The following is a 12,197-nucleotide window of genomic DNA, read 5'->3' as shown; positions in this document are numbered from 1 at the left end:
TAAGGCTGGTTTCACATTAGCGCATTTTCAGCGCGCGCAAGGCCGGGGGTAGCTCCGCCCCCGAGCCGGCTCTCTGCCCGGCGTGCCCGCCCCTTGCTTGTAGCGCCGCCTCCTAGCGGACAGCGGCGCCTGCGATCGGCGCACCCTATCTTTAGCATAGGGTGCACCGATCGTGCGCAGGCCGTGCGCTAGTTGCGCTTTGACCTGCGCTGCGCACTTTTGACGGTGCGCCGTGCGCGCCAAAATCAAACTTTTCGGATTTTGGCGCGCACGGCGCACCGTCAAAAGTGCGCAGAGCAGGTAAAGCGCAACTAGCGCACGGCCTGCGCACGATCGGCGCACCCTATGCTAAAGATAGGGTGCGCCGATCGCAGGCGCCGCTGTCCGCTAGGAGGCGGCGCTACAAGGAAGGGGCGGGCACGCCGGGCAGAGAGCCGGCTCGGGGGCGGAGCTACCCCCGGCCGTGCGTGCGCATAAAATGCGCTAATGTGAAACCGGCCTAAGTGTGACAGTTAGCAGCGAACAGGCCCTGCTGCGATGTCGCTGATCGTGCTCGAATGTCCTGGGCCATTTTTTGATCGCCGGTGTCCCGCTGGCCAGCGCGCATCGCTGTGTTTGACACCGGCGAGCGACCTCGTTAGCGACTCAGAAATCATGGATGCAGGCGGGAGTCGTCAGAATTGCTGCTGTTTGACAAGGTCCTAACAACCGCTGAGGTCATTATATGGATCGCTGGATCGTTGCTGCATCATTGGGTAAATCTGTTTGACAGCTTACTAGCGACCATTTAGAGATGCACCAGCAATCCTTACCAGGTTGTATCGTTGTCGTGATCGCTGGAGCGTCGCTAAGTGTAACGGTACCCTTAGTCTTTGACATGTTCGTGTCCAAGACAGAGGTCCGGAAAACCTGCTCTGGATGATGTGTTTGAAGCAGACTGCAGGATAGTAGTTTGTTCAGTCTGGTTCATTCTGGACCCAGGTTTTCCATGTGGCTGAAAGCCACAGGTTTCTGTGATAAACGCCCTGCAGGAAAGGGTTAGTGAGGTCTGAGAAGTCTCAGGTGTGGCAGGGCCAGAGTGAGATGGTGCTTGTTGCTGTGCAGAGCAGTTGGTGTGAAGAGCACAGGACAGAGCAGTGCCAATAGGCCTGGAACCCACAGCATGTTTAATGGCTGCAACCAGATGGATATGGTGCCTGGCTGTGAGTAGAGACTGTGACATAGCAGTGCAGGACACCCATGGGAACTAGTCAGTGGAAGACTAGCGTGTGTAGTGACTGCAATCTAAAGGATGCTGTGTACTATATAGTGCTATGAACTGGTGTGAAGTGAACACTGATAATGTGCACTGAAGTTGTATGCATTTGTGTGGATTGGAACCTTTTATGTGTGAAGATAACACGTTAAAAAGACTTTTATGATTGAACTTTGTGTGTAACTGCCTAATCACTGTGTATGGTGCTACCGCTGCCTTACACTATATATATATATATATACAGTATATATATATATATATATATATATATATATACACATTGTGCACACATTTTTAAGTATTAAAAAATACAGCAATTGTATATAATCCAAATGTTACTTATAGTTGTATCACATCTTCTCAGCATTACTATATTTTTTTATAATTTTTTCAGTTTGTCTAATATTGACACCTATAACATATACAGTAATAAAAGGAATAGACCCACAGAATAAACTGAAGAAGTTTAAGCATGCGATGAAGCATTGTAACTGAATACAAAACTGAAATTAATAAAAAAAGTCTATTATTAATATATGCCTTGCAAGTAAAAGATTGTGAAATATCGGTACAGCCGCACATTTGTGTGTTCGGAGCACGATGCACGGACCGTCTGTGAGTCTCTGGACTTGAACTCATCCTCATGGTTGGCATATTTAAGGCTTTTTGTCCAGAGGTCTGTGGCCAGTTTGTGCATCTCAGACCGGGAAACGTGGTGTTGTGACTCTGTCCTAAGGTGCGTGGCATTTTACTGCACAACCTTGATGTCACTGCAAAGGTTTCTTGGCACAAGTGTTGGCTTCTGTAGGCGCAAGTTATATACTGCCCTGGATTTACTGTAGTCTGATTTTTTTCTTAGGATTTTTATAGTTACATGCCAGCATCGGGCAGGTTAATAACGTTATTAATCTGTAGATTAACCCCATATCTGAAGGTCAATAGCATTTTTTCTGGTGACATGTTTCCCTTAAATTTATTTAGTTGAAATAATTAAAATGCCACCATCCAGAGTATGAGGTTCAGGGTGCTGTTTGCTGATTCCGTCATTCGTGCTAAAAGAATTTTTAGATAGATTTAATGTAATTAAGTTCTATGTAAATCAAATTTAGAGCAGAAAATCACACTTCTATTTTATTGTGCACTTGTAGTTGCGTAGTGCTACCACTAGTGGGAGACAAAACCAGAAAAAGCAGTAGCCAATCATGTTAAAGATGGAGCTGAAATGTAGCTTAGATGAATATATCACATCCAGACTGATAATATAGATCTACACCATGCACATCAGTGTCACCCACCCTTCAGTGACTGCTGAAGAACATACGTGCGAAGATGTACACAAAGGACCAGAGAAATTGTTGGTGCTTGCAAGGTTTTGATGTAGTAGATAAGGGTGAACTGGATAAGGGTAAGTTCACACTAGGCGTTTTTTATCCTGCAGCAAAACCTTATCTCTCGCATTTTAGCTGGGTTTCTGGCATGCTAGATTTGTTTTTTATGCATGCTGATAAAGTTTAGTGTAGAAAAAAAAGTTCTATTCTGTAGAATCAGGTTTTGGCACAAAAAATCAGCAAAACCTGATACATTCATTTCAAGGAGTGAAAAACACTGACAGAAGTGACTTGAGGAAAATAATTCAGACATCAATAAAGGAAAGGCTTCTTTACCGTTACAGTAGTTAGGCTATACAGTTAACTATCCAAGAAGGTAGCAGTGATAGATCCAATGCAGAGGGGTTGTCCAGGCATATAATATCAAAGACCTATCCTTATTGTCATAAATCTGATCTGCAGTACGTGCCATCGGCCATTACACATTGAGCAGAGCTATGATTTCCTGCTCTATTCAAAGTTTATATCCTACCAAACCAGATCGCATTTGATCGATTTGAAAACCGACATGATTATTATTAACATTCATTACTATTGGTTTAAAAAAAAAAAGGACTATATTGATCCTTATGTAGGTAATAGCAGGTATGCAGGATGCAGTGACGAGACGCGAGACTGAGTTCTACTTTGGGGAGAAACTTTTATAAATTTAAGCCGCTAGGGCTATACTAATCAACCAAAACAAAGTAACAGCTATTGTCCTCGCAGGGACTCAGCACAAACACTTTTAAAGAGAACACGACTAACCCGGCAAAGGCCGGTTACTATAGGGCCACGATATGGCCGACTACGGGTCCTTATTTACTATAGTGTCACTTAGCCGTCCTGATGTCCCTCGGCGTCTCTGATGAAGCTGCTTTGGCGTCGCAGCCGCTGGGCACAGCTGCTGGAGATCTGTCGTATTCTTCGGGCGCCCCAGCGCCCAGGAGGAGTTGGGGCACAACAAGCCCTGAGGGAGTCCTTTGATGAGGTAACCCCCTGTAGAAACAGCGGGTTTCCGCTAGTTAGCGAGTTCAATCAGACTCCAGTCTCCAAGCAGGGTTGTGTCGCAGTTACCAGGAGTGGCGGTTGGTAGGCCACGTGCACGGCCTGGGCAAAGAGTTTCTCCGTAGGCAAGGAGTAGGCCCCAACTGCCGACTGCAGCGGGGTGATGTCTGCTGCGGGCGATGATGAACAGGCCGTAGCCGTGGGCTGAAGCGTGGCGGCAGCGGGCAGGCCACAGCCACGGGCTGGAGTGAAGTGGCAGTGGGTGCGAGAGGTGGTGGACAAGCCGCAATGGGCTGGAGCACAGCGGCAATGGCTGCGGACAGGTTGTGACCTCGGATTGGAGTGAAGCGGCAGTCTCTTGTCGGTAAGTTCAGCGCTTCCTCTCCGCAGGCCACTGTAAATCTCCCCTCTGCCGCTGGTCTCCTCCTTGGTCACCGTCTGTCACTCTGGCCCTCTCAAACTCCCACAGTTTCTTGCTTCGTGTCTGCCGTTCCGCCAACTGCCTCCCCTGCGCGCTCCCTGTCCCTTTTATACTCGCCCCTCCCCTTGCTATCCTGTTACTCCCAGCAGTCCACTCTCCTCCTCCATTCCCCGGGTACAGTTCCCTTAGGAACCTAGATGGCGGTCCCCTTGGTTCCAGCCCGGACACTCTGTGGGGGCCCTCCTCCCTACACATACACTCTCCGGTGTGATGCTCAAACATGCAATACAGACATATGTATTGTTAAGTCTCTTTTTTTATTATACCTTGGTGCAGGTAAGCTTTATCACCACTAGATGGCAGTCCAAACTTGCGGATTGATTATTATTATAGCGCCATTTGTTCCATGGCGCTTTACATGTGAGTAGGGGTATACGTAATAAATACAAGTACAGTAATCTTAAACAATACAAGTCATGACTGCTACAGGAGGAGAGAGGACCCTGCCCGCGAGGGCTCAATCTACAAGGGATGGGTGAGGATACAGTAGGGGTGGGTAGAGCTGGTCGTGCAGCGGTTTGGTGAATCGGGGGTTACTGCAGCTTGTAGGCTTGTCGGTAGAGGTAGGTCTTCAGGTTCTTTTGGAAGGTTTCCAGGTAGGCGGGAATCTGATATGTTGTGGTAGAGAGTTCCAGAGTATGGGTGGGGGATTTGCGGGAGAAATCTTGTATGCGATTGTGGAAAGAGGGGAGTAGAGAAGGAGATCTTGTGAGGATCGTAGGTTGCGTGCAGGTAAGTACTGGGAGATGAGGTCCCAGATGTACGGAGGACACAGGTTGTGGATGGTTTGTATGTCATGGTTAGGGTTTTGAACTGGAGTCTTTGGGTAATGGGGAGCCAGTGCAGGAATTGACAGAGGGGAGAGGCTGGGGAATAGCAGCGGGACAGGTGGATTAGTCAGGCAGCAAAGTTTAGAATAGATTGGAGGGGTGCAAGAGTGTTAGAGGGGAGGCCACAGAGCAGGAGGTTGCAGTAGTCAAGGCGGGAGATGATGAGGGCATGGACTAGGGTTTTTGCAGATTCTTGATTGAGGAATGTACAGATCCGTGAAATATTTTTGAGTTGAAGTCGGCAGAAAGTGGAAAGGGCTTGTATAAGTGGCTTGAAAGAGTGATCAGTGTCAAGGATAACCCCGAGGCAGCGAGCTTGTGAGACTGGGGAGAATGGGCAGCTGTTTACTTTAATGGATAGGTCTTTTAGGGGGGTCGTGTGAGATGAGGGAAAGATGATGAACTCTGCTTTTTCCATATTAAGTTTTAGAAATCTAGCGAAGGATGAAAAAGCGGACAGACATTGAGGGATTCTGATTAGTAGGGAGGTGATATCTGGTCCAGAGATGTAGATCTGTGTGTCACCAGCATAGAGGTGATACTGAAAGCCGTGAGATTCACTGAGCTGTCCGAGGCCGAAGGTTTATATGGAGAAGAGCAGGGGCCCTAGGACTGAACCTTGCGGGACTCCGACAGATAGGGGACGCGGTGAGGAGGTGGTGTGGGAGACGCTGAATGTCTGGTCTGTTAGGCATGATGCGATCCAAGATAGGGCCAAGTCTGTGATACCAAGAGATGAGAGGGTCTGTAGTGATAGGGACTGGTCTACTGTGTCAAAGGCAGAGGATAGGTCCAGGAGGAGGAGGACAGAGTAGTGTCGCTTGGCCTTGGTGGTTAATAGGTTATTGGTGACCTTAGTTAGGGCAGTTTCAGTGAAATGGTGTGGCCAGATTGTAAGCGGTCAAAGAGGGAGCAAGAAGAGAGGTGGGAGGACAGTTCAAGATGGACGTGTTGTTCCAGTAGTTTTGAGGCATAGGGGAGAAGTGATATAGGGCGATAGCTAGATACAGAGGATGGGTCAAGAGAGGGCTTTTTGAGGATAGGTGTGTTTGAGGCAAGTTTGTAGCTTGAGGGAAAACACCAGTTGTTAGTGATAGGTTGAAGAGAATGGGTTATTGTTGGGATGAAGACTGTGGTGAGGTTTGGGGTGAAGTAGAATGGGATCGGGTCAAGTGCACAGTAGTGAGATGTGTTCTTGAGAGTAGAGCAGAAAGTTGATCTTCTGTAATGGTGGAGAAGTTGGTTTTGGAGGAGGAGGGCTGGGTTCTGCATTTTACAATCTGTCACTCAAAATGTTATACAGCTTTGTAAGAAATGCTAAAGAAGATATAAGTAATCAATAACCAGCCATTAATTGTTAACTAGATACTGTATGAAATGAACATTCTTTCACAATTGGTGCAGAATCCAACCAGAGGAGCAGCACTTTTAGACCTAATACTATCTAACAGACCTGACAGAATAACAAAAGTGCAGGTTGTTGGGCATCTAGGAAATAGCGACCACTTCCTTTTGGAAGTGCATTGAGCAGCAAGGTGGTGTGCTGGTAAAAGGGGGGTAAAAAAAAAAAAAAAAAAAACTTTTAAATCTTCTTCCTGAGCGAGTGTGAACGAGCTGAGTGTGACCTGAGCGTAAGTGTGAACTGTGGTAAGTGTGTGACTTGAAATTCAGTGACTTTAGATTCAGGGAGTTTCCAAGGGAGGTCTTACTGAATTGCTGTTATATTAATACTTTTTTTTTTCTTTATTCTTTTTTTTTTTTAATTTATTTTTGCTTATCTTATTGTTTGGTGCAATCCCCATTAGGATGTGCTCCACTATTGCCAATGCCATCCAGTGCACATCTTGCCGCATGTATGAAATCCTTGAAGAGCCGGTCGAGGGTGCATACTGCTGTGCAAGATGTGAGCACGTTGTGCATTTGGAAGCCTAGATACTGGATCTAAATGTGCAGCTGGCAACACTGAGATCCATAGACAATATGGAAAGGAGTCTTCTGCTCACTGAGCAGACGCTCAATGGGATAGATGAGGGGAGGGATGCTAGGTTGGAGCTGCAGGACAATGAAGCAGCTAGCTGGGTGACAGTTAGAAGGCGGGGTAGAGGGAAGAGCACCAGGGAGGCTAGTCCTGATCTGGCACACCCCAATAAGTTTGCTAAGTTGGCAGATGAGGGGAGTGTTAGTGCAGGAGTAGCACTGCTGCAGCAAGGCATGTCCTCTGAAAGCCGGAGGAGTGTCTGCTCCAGTAAGGGGGGAAATAGGAGAGTAGGGCAGGCCAGACAGGTTCTGGTAGTGGGAGACTCAATTATTAGGGGAACAGATAGGGCAATCTGTCACAAAGACAGGGATCGTCGAACGGTGTGCTGCCTACCTGGCGCTCGAGTCCGACACATCGCTGATCGGGTTGACAGATTACTGGGAGGGGCTGGAGAGGATCCAGCGGTCATGGTGCACATTGGCACAAATGACAAAGTTAGAGGTAGGTGGAAGGTCCTTAAAGATGATTTCAGGGAATTAGGCTGTAAGCTTAAAGCAAGGACCTCCAAGGTGGTATTTTCGGAAATACTTCCTGTACCACGTGCCACGCCAGAGAGGCAATGGGAGATTAGGGAGGTTAATAAGTGGCTCAGGAATTGGTGTAGGAAGGAGGGGTTTGGGTTCCTGCAGAACTGGGCCGACTTCTCAGTTGGCTACAGGTTCTACGCTAGGGACGGGCTGCACCTCAATGGGGAGGGTGCCGCTGTGCTGGGGGAGAAAATGGCTAGAAGGTTGGAGGAGTGTTTAAACTAGGGACGGGGGGGGAGGGTATTCCTTTTATAGGAGGGGAAGACAGTCCAGATAGAGACCTGGGCACAAATAATGACATTGGGGGTGGAGGTGGCATGGGGGGTGGGGTTAGAACAGTTAATAATTTAAGAAAGAATAGAGGTACAGAGAGATACATAAAGTGCATGTATACTAATGCCAGAAGTCTCGCCAACAAAATGGAGGAATTGGAGTTAATGTTGTTGGAACATAATTATGACATGGTGGGGATATCTGAGACATGGCTGGATGAGAGCCATGACTGGGCTGTTAATTTACAGGGCTATAGTCTGTTCAGAAATGACCGAACAAATAAGCGAGGGGGAGGCGTGTGTTTATATGTAAAATCATCCTTAAAACCCATCCTTCGTGATAATATATATGAATCTAATGAAAATGTAGAGTCCCTGTGGGTAGAGATAAGGGGAGGGGGGAAAAATAATAAATTACTGATAGGGGTTTGTTATAAATCTCCAAAAATAATGGAAGCTACAGAGAATATCCTCATAAAGCAAATAGATGGAGCAGCGACTCAAGGAGAAGTCATTATTATGGGGGACTTCAACTACCCTGAAATACATTGGGGAACCGAAACCTGCAGTTCCAGCAAGGGTAATAGGTTTCTGACAACGATGAGAGACAATTACCTTTCACAACTGGTTCAGGACCCAACAAGAGGGGGGGCACTGCTAGACCTAATATTAACCAACAGGCCAGACCGCATATCAAATGTAAGGGTTGAGGGTCACTTGGGTAATAGTGATCACAAATTAATAAGTTTTCATGTATCCTTTAATAAGATGTGTAGTAGAGGGGTTACAAGGACACTAAACTTCAGGAAGGCAAATTTCCAACGGATGAGAGATGATCTTGGTGCAATTAACTGGGACGATATCCTGAGACATAAAAATACACAAAGAAAATGGGAGACGTTTATTAGCATCCTGAATAGGACCTGTGCACAATATATACCGTATGGGAATAAACATGCGAGAAATAGGAGGAAACCACTATGGCTAAATAGAGCAGTAAGGGGCGCAATAAGAGATAAAAATAAAGCATTTAGAGAATTAAAGCAAGTAGGTAGTGATGAGGCATTAAATAAATACAGAAGATTAAATAAATTCTGTAAAAAGCAAATCAAGACAGCAAAGATTGAGACAGAGAGACTCATTGCCAGAGAAAGTAAAAATAATCCCAAAATATTCTTTAACTACATAAATAGTAAGAAGCTAAAAAATGATAGTGTTGGTCCCCTTAAAAATAGTCTGGGTGAAATGGTGGATGAGGATGAGGAAAAAGCCAATATGCTAAATAACTTTTTTTCAACAGTATTTACACAAGAAAATCTCATGACGGATAACATGATCAGGGATAAAAATTCTCTGTTAAATGTCACCTGCTTAACTCAGCAGGAAGTACGGCGGCGTCTAAAAATTACTAAAATTGACAAATCCCCGGGCCCGGATGGGATACACCCACGAGTACTGCAGGAATTAAGCACAGTCATAGATAGACCATTATTTTTAATCTTTAAAGATTCCATAATAACAGGGTCTGTACCACAGGACTGGCGTATAGCAAATGTGGTGCCAATATTCAAAAAGGGGACAAAAACTGAACTTGGAAATTATAGGCCAGTTAGTTTAACCTCAACTGTGGGTAAAATCATGGAGGGTTTTCTAAGAGATACTATACTGGAGTATCTGGAGAAGAATAACCTCATGACCCAATATCAACATGGGTTTACAAGGGACCGTTCCTGTCAGACTAATCTGATAAGCTTTTATGAAGAGGTAAGTTCCGGACTGGACCAAGGGAATGCAGTGGACGTGGTGTACATGGACTTTTCAAAAGCTTTTGATACGGTGCCACACAAAAGGTTGATACATAAAATGAGAACAATGGGGATAGGGGAAAATATGTGTAGGTGGGTTAAGAGCTGGCTCAGGGATAGGAAACAAAGGGTGGTTATTAATGGAGCACACTCGGACTGGGTCACGGTTAGCAGTGGGGTACCACAGGGGTCAGTTTTGGGCCCGCTTCTTTTTAACATATTTATTAATGACCTTGTAGGGGGCATAGAGAGTAGAATTTCAATATTTGCAGATGACACTAAACTCTGTAGGGTAATTAATACAGAGGAGGACAATTTTATATTACAGGAGGATTTATGTAAACTAGAAGCTTGGGCTGATAAATGGCAAATGAGCTTTAATGGGGATAAATGTAAGGTCATGCACTTGGGTAGAACAAACAAGATGCATAATTATGTGCTTAATTGTAAAACACTGGGCAAAACAGTCACTGAAAAAGACCTGGGTGTATGGGTGGACGACAAACTCACATTTAGTGGCCAGAGTCAAGCAGCTGCTGCAAAGGCAAATAAAATAATGGGATGCATTAAAAGAGGCATAGATGCTCATGAGGAGAACATAATTTTACCTCTATATAAGTCACTAGTGCGACCACACTTAGAATACTGTGTACAGTTCTGGTCTCCGGTGTATAAGAAAGACATAGCTGAACTGGAGCGGGTGCAGAGAAGAGCGACCAAGGTTATTAGGGAACTAGGGGGTCTGCAATACCAAGACAGGTTATTACACTTGGGGTTATTTAGTTTGGAGAATCGAAGGCTTAGGGGTGATCTTATTACAATGTATAAATATATGTGGGGACAATACAAAGACCTTTCTAATGATCTTTTTACTCTTAGACCTGTGACGGGGACAAGGGGGCATCCTCTACGTCTGGAGGAAAGAAGGTTTAAGCATACTCACAGACGCGGATTCTTTACTGTAAGAGCAGTGAGACTATGGAACTCTCTGCCATATGATGTTGTAATGAGTGATTCACTACTAAAATTTAAGAAGGGACTGGATGCCTTTCTTGAAAAGTATAATATTACAGGGTATATACACTAGTCTCCTTAATATTGCGTTGATCCAGGGAGCTAGTCTGATTGCCGTATGTGCAGTCGGGAAGGAATTTTTTTCCCCAATGTGAAGCTTACTGATTGCCACATGGTTTTTTTTTGCCTTCCTCTGGATCAACATGTTAGGGCAAGTTAGGATAGGATATGGGTTGAACTAGATGGACTTAAAGTCTCCCTTCAACCTTAATAACTATGTTACTATGTTACAATATTGTACAGTTTCACTTGTCTTTCGCTAGGGGGACATGTCAGGGAGTCACAAAAACAATGAACTTTAGGAAGGCAAAGTTTGACCAGCTTAGAGATACCCTTAATCTGGTTGACTGGGATGATGTCCTCAGAAATAAGAATACAGAAAATAAATGGGAAATGTTTAAGAACATCCTTAATAGGCACTGTAAGCGGTTTATACCTTGTGGGAATATGTGGCTAAACAAAGAAGTACGAGGGGAAATTAACAGTAAAAAGAAAACATTTAACCCCTTTCTGCCAGCAGACGTACTATCCGGTCCATGTGCCCTGGGACTTAATTCCCAGGGACGGGATAGTAAGTCATAGCGATCAGCTTCGCCCACATGGTGAGCGCCGCTGATTGCGGCCGGGTGTCAGCTGATTATCACAGTTGACACCTGGCACAATGTGTCAGGGGCGGTCACGGACAGCCCCCGACACGTTAACCCCTTGTACACCGCGATCAAACACGATCGCGGTGTACTGGGGGTTAAAGGGAAGCATCGGCAGGGAGGGGGCTCCCTCCGTGCTTCCCTGAGCCCCCCCACGGCAGCGCAATGTGCAGCGCTGCTGCGGGGGGCTCTTTCCCTACAGGCCCCCGAATACAAGATGGCGACGGGGACCTTCGGGGGCCTGTAGGGAGCTGACTTCCTCACTGCCTGCAAGGCGCAGGCATGAGGAAGTCTGCAGCAGTGCCTGTGACAGATCGTTGATCTGTCACAGTGATCTGTGATGTGACAGATCAGCGATCTGTCACAGGACAGTGATGTCCCACCTGGGACAATGTAATAAAGTTTAAAAAAAAAAAAAAAAAAAGAGTGTAAAAATAATTTAAAAAAAAAATATCGCTAAATAAATTAGTAAAAAAAAAAAAATATATTCCCCAATAAATTCTTTTTTTGAAATAAAAAAAACAAAAAACAATAAAACTACACATATTTGGTATCACCACGTCCGTAACGACCCGCCCTATAAAACTGTCCCATTAGTTAACCCCTTTAACGAACCCCTTAAAAAATAAAAATAAAAAACTAAGCAAAAAATGATTTATTATCATACCACCGAACAAAAAGTGCAATAACGCGCAATCAAAAAGACGCATATAAATATACATGGAACTGCTGAAAACGTCAGCTTGTCCCGCAAAAAACGAGCCACCATACAGTGTCATCCGCAAAAAAATAAAAAAGTTATAGCTCGCAGAATAAAGCTATGCAAAAATAATTATTTTTTATATAAAATAGTTTTCATTGCATAAAACTGACAAAACATAAAAAAAAGACCT

Source organism: Dendrobates tinctorius, unplaced genomic scaffold (assembly GCF_039654945.1).
Source record: "Dendrobates tinctorius isolate UK_male_01 unplaced genomic scaffold, ASM3965494v1 ptg000162l, whole genome shotgun sequence".
Taxonomy (NCBI): domain Eukaryota; kingdom Metazoa; phylum Chordata; class Amphibia; order Anura; family Dendrobatidae; genus Dendrobates; species Dendrobates tinctorius.
Note: the sequence above shows the minus strand (reverse complement) of the source record.